The sequence below is a fragment of the Ochlerotatus camptorhynchus genome, unplaced genomic scaffold (assembly GCF_037179485.1).
Source record: "Ochlerotatus camptorhynchus isolate MF236.1 unplaced genomic scaffold, CSIRO-AGI_Acam_v1.1 ptg000598l, whole genome shotgun sequence".
Lineage (NCBI taxonomy): Eukaryota > Metazoa > Arthropoda > Insecta > Diptera > Culicidae > Ochlerotatus > Ochlerotatus camptorhynchus.
The window spans coordinates 171,792-187,697 of NW_027041078.1; the positions used below are offsets into that span (position 1 = coordinate 171,792).

Genomic DNA, 15,906 nt, shown 5'->3' on the forward strand with positions numbered 1-15,906 from the left:
TCGGTAAAAATAAGTTAGCTCAATTCACCTCAATTCACCTTGTATACAAATTGCATGCTGTAAGAACTGTTAGATGAAACAGCAAAAAAAGCTTATCTTCCATTTAATTCCACTTAATTAATTTTGGTATCCATGACAGATACGTATTACGACTACAATGTGCAGTCTTCATCAGTGTCATTCCCACTAAAGACTTATCAAAAACTAACCCCCTTGAGTACTCATCCCCTAGGTAAAAATGTCAAGATCACAGGTATAAAAATGAAACTACAACGTGTATTGTTCAAGATCCCCCGATACAAAATATCACTAGTGTTTAAGACTATTACGGAAATAGTCGCCATTTTCGAATGCAAACGGTATACAGTGTTGTGGTAGATAGAGTTGGTGTGAAATAATAATGCTGTTGAAGTTTATTTAGGTTGATGAGATTGATATAAATGCCAGAGTTGATTAAATCATTGAGGTTTCTGGCTATAGAACCAAGTGTATATGTTGATTGTATCAAAATGGTCTACTCTTGATGGACGAAAAATAAATAAATAAATAGATTGAAATAACTAAGTAGATGACGCAGTTGACATACATGGAAGTTATTAGCAATATTGAACTGATGGTAATAGTGATTGACTACAGCATTGTAATTTATAGTAATATTCAAAATGTTGTAAATGTAAGCAATTTTGAAGATGATTTTAGAACCTTAAATTGGCGCATATTTTTTTTTTAATTCATCGTAAAGGTAATGTTGACGATAAAGTTGGGCTTACAGGTAATGTTTCGGGAGAAGCACGAGGATGGCGCCTGGACAGTCACTGCAACAAAATGCGTGTACTGTAAGGGAATTCCTCATGGCATCTCGTCATGCCCGGTGTCCAAACAACGCGGGGAGAAATTACAACGCTCACTTAAGGAACGTTCCCGGCAGTCTTTTGCAGAAATGCTTAAGACGGCCACGCCATCGACCAACGACAAAAATCCCTTTTCTCTTTTGTCAGATGACGAGACTGACTCTGACTTGGCTGAGGAGGGAACTTCTTTCCGTTTTTCAGCCCGGAAACGAAAATGCATCCGTTCGCGGAAAGTTGACAATGAAGAACCTCAAATCAGCTTGCCCAAATCAAGGAGTGGTGGAAAAAAGGAAGTTTCTACTCCTCCTGGATTCAGAAGAACTGACTATACCCAGGATTTTCCACCTCTCCCGGGGGCATCCAAAACCCCTGATGTCCCATTTTTAAGAACAGAAGCCCCTTCTTCATCTGGGTTGTTCTCATTTGATAAAATTGTGGACGATATCCTCAAGTACCTGAATATTTCTGATCCTCTCAAAAGCATTGTTCTGGCAATGCTTCCTACTGTGAAGACCCTCTTGAAGCAATTGACATTGAAGTGGCCCCTCATTGCAGCAATCATTTCCTTCGATGGATAATTTTCCAAACGAGGTCGGAGATTTGATCACTATTCTACAGTGGAATTGTCGAAGCCTTATTCCTAAATTAGACTCTTTTAAGTTTTTAGTTCACAATAATGATTGTGATGCATTTGCTCTTAGTGAAACTTGGCTCTCTTCAGATATTGATCTTCCTTTTTATGATTTTAACATTATTCGACTGGATCGTGAGGATTCGCGTGGAGGAGGTGTACTTTTGGGGATCAAAAAGTGCCATTCCTTCTATAGAGTGAATCTTCCACAATTTCCAGGTATTGAAGTTATCGCATGTCAGGCTATTTTTAAAGGTAAGAGCCTTTGTATTGCTTCTGTTTATATTCCTCCTAGAGCCGTTGTTAATCGAAAACAACTTTCAGATATATGTTCGGTACTTCCTGCTCCACGGTTGATCATGGGAGATTTCAATTCCCACGGTACAGGCTGGGGGGAACTGTATGATGACAACCGTTCTACTTTTATATATGACATCTGTGATAACTTCAATATGACAATACTTAACAATGGAGAAGTAACACGTTTGGCTGGACCATCCTCGAATGGAAGTAAATTAGGACCTCACACTTTGCTCTAACTCATTATCGTTGGATTGCACGTGGAATGTGATCCAGGATCCCCACGGTAGTGATCACTTGCCTATCAAAATTTCGATTGCCAGTGGGTTCAATCCGTCGGAATCCGTTAACGTCGCGTACGACCTCACCCGTAATATCGATTGGACAACGTTCAAGACCGCGATAGAGGAAGCCGTGTCGTCGGTAGAAGGGCTTCCACCGTTGGAGGAATATAACTTCCTCTCCAATCTGATCTTGGACAGCGCGCTTCGAGCTCAAACTCGGCCGGTTCCTGGTACGTCTTTGCGTAGGAATCCTCCTTCCCCTTGGTGGGACCACCAATGCACAGAGGTTTATCGTAAAAAGTCCGACGCGTTTAAGCTTTTCCGGAAACGTGGAACACCCGTGTATTTCGAAGCGTACTCGGCTCTTGAACGCGAACTCAAGAGCCTCATCGAAGCCAAGAAACGCGGATACTGGCGGCAATTCGTGGACGGATTATCGCGCGAAACGTCGATGAATACGCTTTGGAACGCGGCGCGAAGGATGCGTAACCGGTCTTCGAACAACGAGAGCGAGGAGTACTCAGATTCTTAAGTTCGCACGAAAAGTTGGCTTTTGCTAAAAAAGAGCAAATGGCTTCTGTGTTCTTGGATATTAAGGGGGCTTTTGATTCAGTATCGGTTGAAGTCCTTTCAGACAAACTCCACGCATGTGGCCTTTCTCCATTAATTAATAACTTTTTGTACAATTTGCTGTCAGAGAAACATATGAGCTTTTCTCATGGAAACTCTACAGCTTCTCGATTTAGTTACATGGGTCTCCGCCAGGGCTCATGTTTAAGCCCCCTTTTGTATAATTTCTACGCCAGAGAAATTGACAATTGTCTAAGTGACAACTGCACGCTGAGACAACTTGCAGATGACGGAGTAGTGTCTATGACAGGGCCCAGAGAGGCCGACCTGCAAGGACCCTTACAAGATACCTTATAGCGAATTCGTTTATTATTCAGTTCCAACCTGGATCGGGTATCAAGATTGGGACTGCTTGTTTTCTGACAAACGTCAGTTTTATCGTTTGTTTTTAAAACCCAGCTCAGGTTGAGGTTCGCACTGACAAAAAGTTCGGTTTCGCACTGGGTTGGAACTGGTTCCAACCCCGATAATAAACGAATTCGCTATTAGACAATTTGTCTACTTGGGCTATTCAGCTAGGTATCGAATTCTCCACGGAGAAAACTGAGTTGGTCGTTTTTTCTAGGAAGCATAGCCCAGCACAACCGAAGCTTCAACTTTTGGGTAGGCCGATCACTCATTCTATGTCTTTCAAATATCTTGGGGTCTGGTTCGATTCCAAATGCACCTGGTTATTTGTTGAAGCACAATGCATAAAATGAGCGTATTGCTTTCTTTTTCAGTCGAAACATTTTCTTCTATTAATCTCTTCAAAATTTACTAAAATTTATCCACGATCAAAAAAAGTCGAAAATCATTTCATAATCTGCCAACATTTATGGTCAACGAATAGCATTAATTTAGGATGCAAGATGGAGACTACCGGTTTTTAAAACAGCTTCAGATAATATGAGTATTTTTGGAAGGGATCCCTTCAATGATTTTGACTTGTATGCGGCTCCCCTTAACAGCAAGATCATATTTAGTTACCGATATGCTTTCACATGAATGACCAAAATCGGAGGGATGAGAATCTTCTTCCAACGATACGCTTCAAAAAATCGAATAACACAATTATATTACATTATTGTAAACTATAATTGTATAGTATAATAATATAATATATTAAATTATAGTAAAATTATACATCAACATTCAAACCATTGATGGACAGTGTCCGAGTTGAATTATTCACATATTTTGCTCAAAACAACATCCAAATTATAAAAACTTTTTTTTCCAACCGTGCATTCTTTTTACAGTCTAGACCCACGCATCAGTTCCGAAAATATTCTAAAATCCCGTGCTACATCTGTCAGCCAGAAACGATGTCGGTCGAAGTCGAGATAACAGGTGTGGTAATGAAAAGCTAGTCGTCTCTGTCGTTCCCTCGCTTCTGTGGGGAGCAGTGATTTTGACGTTTGTTTACTGCTGTGCAAGAGCAGTGTAAGAGCAAAAGAGACGGCGAACTCGTACAACCGGATCTATGCCGTGCCACTTTGACATCGATGGGCGGACGCGAACGTCGGCGATGATCGGTCGTTTCTCTTCGATGTTCGACTAACCAGACATCGTCGTCGTCGTCGTCAAACACAAAAAGCCAGCAGCAAGTGAAGGTAGAGTCATCATCATCATCGGATCGAAGAAAAAGTTCGCGTTTCCAACGAATTATCGCGTAAAATTATCAAGTTACGGTGAGATATTCGACCCAGGATTATCGGAAAGGTGAATATTACGATCGACTGAGGATTAATTCGGTGCTGTTAATTGGATTGGCACTGGAAAAGTATGGATTTACGAACCTTTAATAGGAAGCTGATGAAAAAAATAGTTTCGTGAAAAGCGTGTGTTCATCTGTATGTGTAATTGCTACCTGACCATTTTTGTGTGTGGATTTCCCGTCGATCCGTCATCCATCTCCATATTTTTGCATTGTTGGTATGTAGTGCGAATATTATTATGTGCTGCCACAACAGAACCAAGTGATTTATATTTTCCAATAAAAGCTCGTGATCAGTTTGACGCCATGAATACACCCATCGGAAAGTTTACCCAAAGATATCCAGTGGAGGAGGAATTTTTCAGATAAGAGATTCAGCAAAGCGAGAAACAGGAAGAGGTTTTGGAGTTGTGTGATTTTGCAAAAAAAAGAAAAGAAAATGAAGTGGTTTTGCTTGTCAATCGATAGAAACTGCAAGGTTCGCTGTGTTAAAAACGGGAAAAATCTTATCAATCTTAATTTGTCATAAATTCTCAACATTGAACAGAAAATCTGGAACAAAAAATTATTAAAATGTGAGATAATTGATTTGAGAGGAAAAAAACACGTAAAAGCGAGCAGACAAAGAAGAAGACCTTCTGGAACGATGATGAAGGAATAGGAAAAAGATGACGGAACGCGAGTGAAAGAGACGGCTTGCAGCTACAAGATCGTAGCGCAGACACGGTGGGTTCGAATGGCGTGTTTACGACTTAATTATTTAACAAACGAAAAAAAAGCCAAATATGCGAAAGTACGAAAATACCTTTGAGAGACATGATTGTAGTACCGTTGTACTCCTTCAATCCAGTACTAGATTAAAGGAGTACAACGGACTACAATCATATCTGTCGGAAGGTATAACGATTTTAAATTGGCTAATTACTTGACTGCCCATTGGTCCCAAGTACATCTATAAGCGTATGCTATTCTCGTACTACATGCTTAAAAACATTGCAGTACCCATTAGGATTTCCATACGATTTCCTGTAAATATGTCCCTAAACGTTCAAACTAATCTAGACCTTCAGACGATTGAGAATTGTTCTGTTCGCGTCCTTGCAACTGTTGGAAGAAGGATTGTTAGCTCGACATTTACTTAAGAGAAATACAGAGAACTTAACGACCCCTCATAAGTGCCACTGTGCAACGGTGGGGGAGGATAAGCCAAAGGATACAAAGTTACACATTTTTCAAGTGGACGGGAATGGTTTAAACCCACGACCTTCTACTTGCTGAGTGCACTGAACCATCGAGCCCGTCCAAATTGGACAGATGTGTGACAGATTATAAATTTAAACAATCTTACTTGTTTCCGTTTTGTGTTTGGCAACCGTAACATCGTAGCACAATCATGATAACCAGGATACTGTTATTATTGCGATACTTACAGGATACTGGTATTATTGCGAACAAATTTAACATAATACCTCACATTCCGACAGGTGCTTCAAACATTTCTAAATTCCGTGCACGCAAAATTCAGCATATTTCAAGCCGAAAAATGGATAAGGTTATAAGTACCATTGATCGGTTCTCTTAATCGACTTTCTCTTTCGCTAATCTGAAACTGTTTTTCGCCGGAAGGAGTAGGGGAACTAGGGGCAAAAAGGTCACCCCAACGATAGCGCGTTTTAATATGCGATTCTGTGAATATTTATAGGAGTTCGTGAAACGAATTGTAAGTTTATAACCATGTCTCCATGTATCATCATTGAAATTAAAATTAAACCCCATCAAAAAAATGGTAATGATTTTTTCAAAATGTCATGTCAGACCTGCTCTAAAAAATGCTACGGGGCAAGAGGGCCACTCTTATGGGACAAAAAGACCATATGTCTAAAATGAAGTGAAACTCATAAATGTTCATTTCTAAACAACAAATTACTATTCTTAGGTATGACAGCAACTGTGCTTTTATTGTTTATTCCACTAAAATATTGTTTTTTTTTTTGTTTATCAAAAACACATAAACCATGTGCGTCAAAGAATTAAAATGGAAACTATTTTTAATACTATTTTATACAGTTTTTTTTTTCAAAATTTCACAAAAACAATGTATATTGGAAACATAAATGCCCAATTGTGCTAATTTTTGAACAGTTTGTAGGGGTGGCACTCTTGGAGCGTAAATAATAAATAAACGATTCGAATACACTTAAATCGATGTAAATTTCATTTTCATATGCAGCAATATTGATTATAACTTTGCCACTTCAGCTGAAACGCGATGTTGGGAAAAATGCGGGATTTTAAAAATTGAGATTGAGTGGCCACCCTGTGATAACTTGGCTACTAAACCGTTTCTTTTTCATATTAGGTGCTATAACAGCTTTTTATTTACTGTGTGTTGAAAATATCTGGAAAAACCTTTCGGTTCTATAACTTTCCCCTGAAAACCATTCCCCGGAATGCACCATTCCCCAGAATGCACCATTTCCCAGAAAAGCATTCTCCAGAATGTATCATTCCCCAGAAAAGTATGACATGTATTAGATTTACTATTTTTGTTTATTATAGTCCCTCCTGGAATCTTCTTTCGTGTATATTAAAAGAAGAAAAAAACTTCTTAATGGGTCAAGGGGTTTTAGGAGACCTTAATGGATCAATGGGTTTTCCCTTCTTTGAAAATATAAGAAAAGGAAATAATTAATTCTTTGGATATACGATAAAGAAGGGAATATTCCCTTCTTTGAAGATATAAAAGAGAAAATAATTAATTCTTTGGATGTATGATGAAGATATACAAGGAAAATATATAATCAATAGCTTTTCGCAAGGGATTCGGGGTAATGACCATTTGGGATAATAACGAGTGGAAAAATGTTATTAATCGGTAGTTCAACGTTCCATGTACCGATTTTTTAATCCATCACGAGAAATTCTTCAACTCAGGTCGAACAATTCTTCGATAAGGTTTAACAGTTTCCGACTGATTGAATTGGATTGCATAATAGACCCTTTGACTTACTAAATGATGAACGAAGTGCTCGAAAACTTGAAGGTTGTCATTTTATAAAGAGCTAAAAAATGGTTTGGAATTGATAAATACATAGTTTCATAAAAGTAAACTTAGTGTATTATCAATAGTAAAAAAAAAGAAAAGTGAAAATTACTAATTTCATCATCTTTTCTGGAGAATGGTACATTCTGGGGAATGGTTCATTGCAAAGCATCAACATTGCTTTTGTGAACATTATCCGTGTTCAATGAGAGCTCGAAACAAACCGCTATAGCTTGCGAGCTCCTTTAAAGCATTTAAGGAGTATTCACACATATCCGATGTGGCTTAGGTACTAGTTTCTTTCTCACACCGCCACAAGTTTTGTGCCCAAAATGTACCTCGGGCCAAAACAGCCGATGAGATTTTTCATAGCATTCCCGTTTTAATTATTAAACTTGACAAGCCACAGTGCTAGTTGTTAGTTTAGTACTTAAACTAGAATTTTGAAACAAAAAATCCCAGAATTAAGAGTGGAGTAGGTATGAAAATCCAAATCGAGCGTTTTGCCCGGGGTGCATTTGTCCCCTGTTCTTCCCTGGTATTCATTCAGTCAAATACGAGCAACTTCGCAAGATTTAGTGTGAGCAAGTTCTGCTTAGGGAAGATGCATAACAGACGTGTAATTTTAGGGTGACTAGACATGTAGAAAAATACACTATCAGAGGAAGGCGGAATAAAGTTGGTGCTTCGTTAAAGGCAAACAAACGTTAAACGTTTCATGAAGCACACACTTATAAATACCTAATCTCACACGTGACGGAATCCATCTTTGACATAAAGGATGAGACGTAAAAAAACGTCATGTAAAGTTAAGTGCTCCGAGACTGAAAAGTTCGAAAGTTCGTTTGATTGAGCTGAATTTCGCGTCTTTTATGACTCAATTTTATGTCAAAATTGACGCTCGTATATGAATATGTAAGTCTCAAAGCACATAAATTTACATCAATTTTCTTAAGTGTGCACCAACTTTGGACCCCCTGTCCCTTGTAGCGTATTTTCAACATGACTGCTACGTCTTTTGTGCATCTTCGGCATCTTCCTTTAGGCCGCGAGTCGACTACGAGAAATAATAATAAATATAATAAAAATCCCTTTAAATTTTGTCAGCTTGGCTCCTCTCATTCACTTAGAAGCCCAAATCGACTCGATACTTTAACGTACACTCAATTCTGTTTTTACTCGCGTAATCGCTAGTTGCATCAAAGTTTAGTGAAACTTGTTCTAAAAATCAGAAAAAATAATAATGAAAAATAAGGTGGTATTGACATTTATGTACACACCCCAAATGAGGACAATTTGAAAAATGAAAATCGCGTAAAAAGCATTGAGCGTCTTCTTTTCTGAAATCCTTCTTGTAACGTTTAAACCAGAAGAGTCAGTTCGAACTGGTAGAATTTGCTTGGAAAATATATCGCGAGTAGTGTCTACCTATTCGAAGTCGTTTGTATTTGGCGGAATGAACAGACAGGCGTTAAGCACAAAATGTAGGCTGGGAACGTGTTATAAATCTAAAAAAAAAATAAAAAAATTTAATAGTTTGTTAACATAATAATAGTTGTTAAAATTAAATTTGAGTTATTACTTTGCAAGAAAATGTGGCCCTTCATGGAATTAATTGTACCAGCAGCTGAGCAGTTTCTTCTCGTCAAACTGAACCCACCGTGCTCTCGCATCAAGTGAAGTGCTGATCACACTCCAACACTCCAAGAGTGCATGTTCGTGTATTGGCATGAGTGAGAGCTTATTTTCTGATATATTTTGTATGCTACGTCGTACAACAAAAAAACGAGATAGCAGTACATCGTTGTGCCGAGTGAAGTAGCAAAATAAAGGAAAGAAAAGTGACATTTTCATGAATGAATGTAGTGCGCACTTAAAAATGATTATTAAATTATCGGAACGGGACAACGAAAAATTCCTCTTTGTTTTTTAGCAGCTCAGTGTGCGAATGTTTAAGTTTGTTCAGTTCCGGAACTACGAGCTGCCCTTCGAGTGTGTAGTGCAGAGCGAGTAAACTCAGCCAGTGAGTTACAAGTGAAATCTCTTTTGTGGCCCCAGTTGTAACAAACAAGAAGAAAGAAAAAAGAAGAAAAACACACCACCACAGCGACAGCAATAACAGCAGTTTGGTAATGAAAACAACTACAGTTAAGGTTCACGCAGTCGTCACCATCCGGACGGATCGCTATAAGCAAATTATAGTCTGGATAGCAAAACGAATACGTACTTCTTCATTACCCCAGAAATGTGACGTTTGCTAATAGATAAGTAAATATTCCCCTCGGTGCACGGCCCTCAGTGTTAAGATATATCTACCTACTGAGATATACGAGCAAAGTGCCTTGCATTGCACTGAGATTAGGGTTGATTATGCGGGTCTTGTCGCAGTTGTAGAGCCACCTTGTAAATTGCTTCCATCACATGTATCTTGATGTGTCTCAGTTATTTGGAACGTGTCTTTATTCAAGAACGATAATATTGTTAGTCCAATGCAATGTGGGCGTAACTAGCTGATGGTGAAGTTCTAATAGGTGCAAATTTGATCGAGTTTTGTTTGAAATGGACTACTTCTGTGTAGGTATCGGTGATAGTCTAATATTATTCAACAAGATGACTCATGCTGCTATTCGATATTGAATGCGGAGATAAGGAATTTCTTATTGCGTTGATTTTCTCTTCCGTTGTGTACATTGATAGTGAGTAATTCACCTTAACGCACCGGTATAACTTACTGAAATCAATTGTTGTAATGAAATACCACTTATATTTGTTTTGAAATTATTTTTTAGACGCCCTTGATCATACAAGCTATCATGGAGTACTAATCCTTGAGTGTATCGCTAAACCCATCTATGCTTTGGCCCTCCCTATGATGGTACCTAAAACCTAAGCTCATAATTCAAGATCCATTTCCATCTTCTAAATTGGTCAAGAGTTCTGATCATATGATCTACTAGATCAACCAAAGTTTGAACAATGTCTTGAGCAGGAACATATCCAAAGAGGTGCATAAAGCCTAAAATCATCGTTTATGGTCTATTTTCATGTACATATACAAAATGTTCTAGCTTGTTAAAATTCGAAATCGATCCACTAGATCAACAACGGGTCCTTTCTTAGCTCAGATCATAGGATATACTGAGAGCAATCACGACTTAAACAATGTCCCTAGTAACAAAATATGTCAAAGCTGATTTATGGAATCTATGCAAATCATTCGGTCTAGGAATTGTCCGGATTGGAAAATTTCTCGATTTCCCTGGGCATAAGAGTTAGATTGGACTTGCCACACAATTATACAAATGCAAAAATGGTACATGCATCGAAAGCTCTCAATTAATAATAACTGTGGAAGTCCATCTAGAACACTACAAGAGCACACAATAAGCTAATATGCGATAAGCAATAAGCTTGAAATGCGAAGAAGAAGATCTCAATATTCAACCAAATTTAATGCAACTTGTTTGAACAAATCACAAAAAATGAAAGAAAAATCAGGTAGTATCAAAATTACTGTAACCATCATGGATGAGGGCAAAATCGAAACAAAAAATCGTGTAAAAACAGAATTGAGTGTATTCTCTTGCAACTGACTGAAACAAATCTGCAGTTCCGTTAAGGACGCCAAGGAGCGAACTTGATTCTATGACATTACTCGGATAACCATTCACCGGAAATCAATTTCCCTGCAGACCATTACCCGGAAAGAACCGTGTTCCGGAAAACTTCAGTTACTCTTCCTTTTTCTGTAGATCTTGCTTTCGACTATTTATTACGATCTTCGAGAGAATACACCCTTCTTTGATAAATAGACTGTTCTTTGATAATTTATCAGTCCAAGAACATCCTATTTTTCAATGGAGGATGTATTTTCTAGAAGATCATACGTTAATAAGTAGGGGAAATGGCTCTAATGTTGAACTATGGATCTAAGATTGGGCCCATAGCTAAAAATCTGCTATTTATCAATTGTTTCTAGATGAACGCGTCATTGGGACGGTACTAATGGATATTTTTGGTCGCTATTGAAAATTTAGTCGATGGTTGAATTTATGTATGGGCCCAAACTAGGAGCATTTAGGCCGACATTACGTCCATTTCCCCTAACTAATACAAATAAGTTTTTATTTATTCCATTCAAATCGTGTAAGTCTAGTTATACAGTTTATCTTTTTGATGCATTTTGAGCGTTACCAATGTGGCACTGGGTACTTATTATGGTTCTTATTGATATCATTTATTAATTTTCATTACCAACACGGTTCAGGATTGGTTTTAAAAATGTTCAAGACTGTTGATTAAGCATTTAAAGACATATTGTGCACCGTTTTACTTTCACTGACCGGTTACTTACAAACCGGTTCCGCTTAAATTGGGTTCTTTAAGGGTATTGAGGTAAATGCATATTGGTAATCTGCATCAAAATGGAACCCAAACCCAAAATTTCATCAATTTTGGTACACTAGAATTATTTTAAATAAGTACGATTACATTTGCAAAAATCACCTTATTAGCACCCCTCGGTGTCACTTTGTATGAGAGCGAGCTGTCAGTTTGTCAGTTTAGTGTCAAACAGTGAAGTTATTATCTTGATTAAAAAATCGTGTGTGGCTTCGAAAAAAATATCGCTTTGCTCAGAAAACGAAGCTCTTTCAGAAGATATATAAACACCGATATATTTTTCAAATTTAAAGAACCCAATTATTTTTCGCAAAATAAGCTTTTACTAACCTAAAAGCGAAAACATCATATCAAGAAGTCTGGCAACTTTGCCAGAATCCAAGCGATAGATTGCGCTGGAGTGAAGGTGGAAGCAACGCATAGAAAAATGAGCAAATACACAAACCTTTCTTCGGAGGATCGCAGTGGCGTCGCCTTAACCTCAATCTACCTGTGCACCAACTCTCAAAACATAAACAATTATCAAAATATTGCTTGCAATGGATAGATATCGAGTTAACTAGAAGATTAAGTCAAGAGCAAATTTTCATTACGTCGAATGTAACAAAGGTAAACAAAGTCGAGCTATCAGTGTCAATCGATTCTCCTGCTATTACACTATATACTGTCCGAATATAGGATCAAATCCCATTTTTAAATTTATTTGCCAGCCAAATTGCTTTTTGACGTAATCACCTTCCGATCAAAATAGTTTTCGATGTTACTTAAGTCACCCAATTTCTATGGAGATGCCGTTTGACTTAAGTAACAGCGCTGAGAAACCCGTGAAAAGTGTACGTTCGTCGTTTCGCTTTCTCATTATTAAAGTGAATAAATCGAACTGTTTGTTGCTAAGATGATTTCGGTGGTCCTAAAATGATGAATGGGCTGCACGTAAGGAGACGTAATTGATAATTCTCCCGAATATCCTGGTAAATACACTTTGACTTAAGTAACAATAGGGGCCACCAAACTACGTATAATAACTTTTGACTCAAAAACCAGTATTTTTTAGCATGAAAGCTAGCGATTTGCATTTGTATGATTAAAACCCTGCTAAATATGTTAAACATTGCTATCACTATGAGATTATATGTGTTTACTTGGAAATAGGAATAACTTTTCGGTCATCAAAACAAAACTTTATTTTTCTCGGATTGGTGCGAATGTTACTTACGACATAATGAAAATTTGCTCTTGAAGTGTATTTTTCAACCGATTCCAGTATGAATATGGCATTAAATCTGTTTTTGAAGGTTGGTGCACAGGTAAAAAGTGAGGTTACGCGACGCCACTGGGAGGATGTAATCTTTGCTATCAAATGCGTTCGAAGCATTTACCTTTGAGCGGCAGATGACGCGATTGTACCTGTCTCATAGAAAAAATGAAAGAGTTGCCAGTCTTCTTGATTTGTTGTCTTCGCTAAAAGTCAATTAACTTAAGAAATTTTTACTGGAAAATGTTGGTTATTCTTTTATCTAACGACTACCGACAAACCGACTTGAATGAGCATACAAAGTACCATCTAATTTCTGATCAAAGTGAAAAATATGTATCCTAGCCACGAACACGCATACAAAATGTATGAGTTGGTTTGTGTCTAATCTATGCCGGGTAAATTATTTTTATCTAGATAACAAATTCCTATGGTTTTGACAGATGGGATCGCTGCACATTTGAATCCGCCGTTATGGATTCTCGATAACGTTAAGAGTTAAGTTTAAGTTTCATGTCGGTTTGTCGGTGCTATTGCCAGTACTGCAAAATCTCGACAACACACGGTGATTCAATATTCTGCTTTGGTCACTCATTTGAGTCCACAATCTTATTCAAAGCAAATCATGTCAATTGTCAGTGACTGTGCTGTCAGTCACGAACATGTGCAGATTTTGTTATTAGCTAAATTTGTAACGAAATTAAATGACTTGAGCAAAAATTTAAATGGAGTCGTTGATGTGAACAAGCATCTTCATCCTGAACTGCTAGGATAACAATAATGTGAATCTTCGTCATTGACGAAAAAATGAATGAGATTTTGACAAAGGTTTTTTTGAGGACCAAGTCTATCAGTGACTATGTGAAAAACAATTTTGTTAATATCGCACGAAAGTCTGTCAATGACGATGACAAAGCTCAGCACTCCCTATTAAAACACATCTCGGGAGCAAATTGTGATTAGGGCGAAACTAGCAAAATGTAAACAGGTGGAGGAAAACCGAGCAAGTTGCACGTATTACTTTAATTTTTAACTAATCACTTCATTCGAACAGTTAAAATGACGTTTACTACCACTCTAACTTTGAAATAAAACATTATTTTGAGATTTTTTTTCTTCTAGAACCACGAGAAAAGTAGTTAACATTTGTGCGTTTCATAAAAAATAGAAATTAGTTGGTCCAGTTTTTTGAAATCGCTGGTTTAAAGTCACGCCAAAACTGCTGGTCAATTAAAGATGTAGCAATATTTTTTTCAATGCAAATAAATTTATGATCGTAAAATTGATCCATTTTTATTTGTGTTGAGCGTTTCATAATTTTTGAAGTTGCACCCGTAAAGGGCCACCCACATTAGATCCGTTTGCGTTGCGTTGACGTAAATTTGACAGTTAGACAATAGATTTAGCTGTCACTTTACCGCAACGCGTCCGATCCGGATCTAATGTGCGTGGGTCTTAAATGCGGAACGCTAAAAATATGCCCCCATTAAATCGCCCAAAACATGTATGACGATATGATAACAATTCGTCCAATACTATGCGCCTTGTTTTGATTTCCTTAAGTTTTCACCGTGTTTACATTTTAATTAAAGATGAACCTTTTACTTTTTTCGCTTTTGTTGGTAAACAACATTGGTTTTGCCCGTTCATTGAAATGTTTCAAAACTGCACTCTGAACTATTGTAAACAAAAGAAAGAGCGTTATCAATTTTTAAGTTAGCTTAGAAATGAATTTTGTTTTGCCTTTCGCTTTGCAAGTATTTTTTCGATAGTAGAACACGTTAAAAAAATGGTTTGTGGGTACATACTTGTTAGCAGATCTTTGCCTGCTCCGTCTGATTGCTGTTAAATCACCATTTGTTTACATTTGTCCAGTTTCGCCCTAATTACAATTTACTCCGGTATATTTAATATGTAACATTGGCACAGATAACAGACGTCCAACTTCCACCAGAAACTTATGTAAAGATAAGTGGGAACGGTTGAAAATTACCGCTCGGCGCTACCGGCACTTAGTTTATAGTGTAAGTTGTGCAACGCCAACGCCATCATGTTGTCAAAGAGGGTTTTAAGTAGGGAAGTCGGCGTTGGTGCGCTCAATTCAAATAGGAATCTTTACACTAGTTTTTACAGAAATTTAGTTCGACCCTTAACGTCTGTTCTCTGTGACATTGGATCGTATATTTTCCTTCTATAGGGGAAATGGGTCTAATGTTTGCATATGGATCTAATATTGGGCCCATCGTCTGCTATTTATCAAACAATGCATCAAGTCTGCTATTTATCAATTTTATCTAGATTAACACGTCATTGGGACGGTACTAATGGATATTTTTTGTCTCTATTGAAAATTTAGTCAATTGCTGAATTGATGTATGGGCCAAGGGGTAAGTCACTCCGCACACCAATCTTGGGTCATCTTTTTTTCAGTGTGCCGCAGGTGTGCCGGTCATAGAGCATGCTGCGATTGTTTGTAAAATACCCATCCCGGCAACCCGGTATTTCTGACACCTTGAATGTTTTGGTTTGAAATCGCAAGGATAAATCGGTCTAGCGGCATTTCGGTTTTAAATCTATAAGTGAATCGAGAAGTGAACTGCTGCTCTGAATTCCTCTGGTATATATAATTAGAGGGTGCTCCTGAATATACAGCCAAACAGCACGTAATGTTGTGAACAACTTCAGTGGCCAGCAGTGCTTCCATTTTATTTACAACAATCAAATGCCTACGAGATTGTGCCGAAGGTTTGCCGATGGATGTGTCCAAGCTGTACCGAATCTAATTGCGGCACAATGTGCTGAGTGACCTACC

The 15,906-nt window shown here is 37.8% G+C and overlaps 1 protein-coding gene across 1 annotated transcript in view; it reads left to right on the forward strand.

Annotated features, from left to right (window-relative positions):
• The first annotated feature begins 4,297 nt into the window (after nt 1–4,297).
• The window catches only part of Rab5 (RAS oncogene family member Rab5), a 34,950-nt gene continuing 23,341 nt past the window's right edge, over nt 4,298–15,906 (forward strand). The window contains exon 1 of the mRNA XM_065237255.1: nt 4,298–4,400. The gene's annotated coding sequence lies outside the window, so the exon portion shown is untranslated. The remainder of the gene's footprint in view (nt 4,401–15,906) is intronic.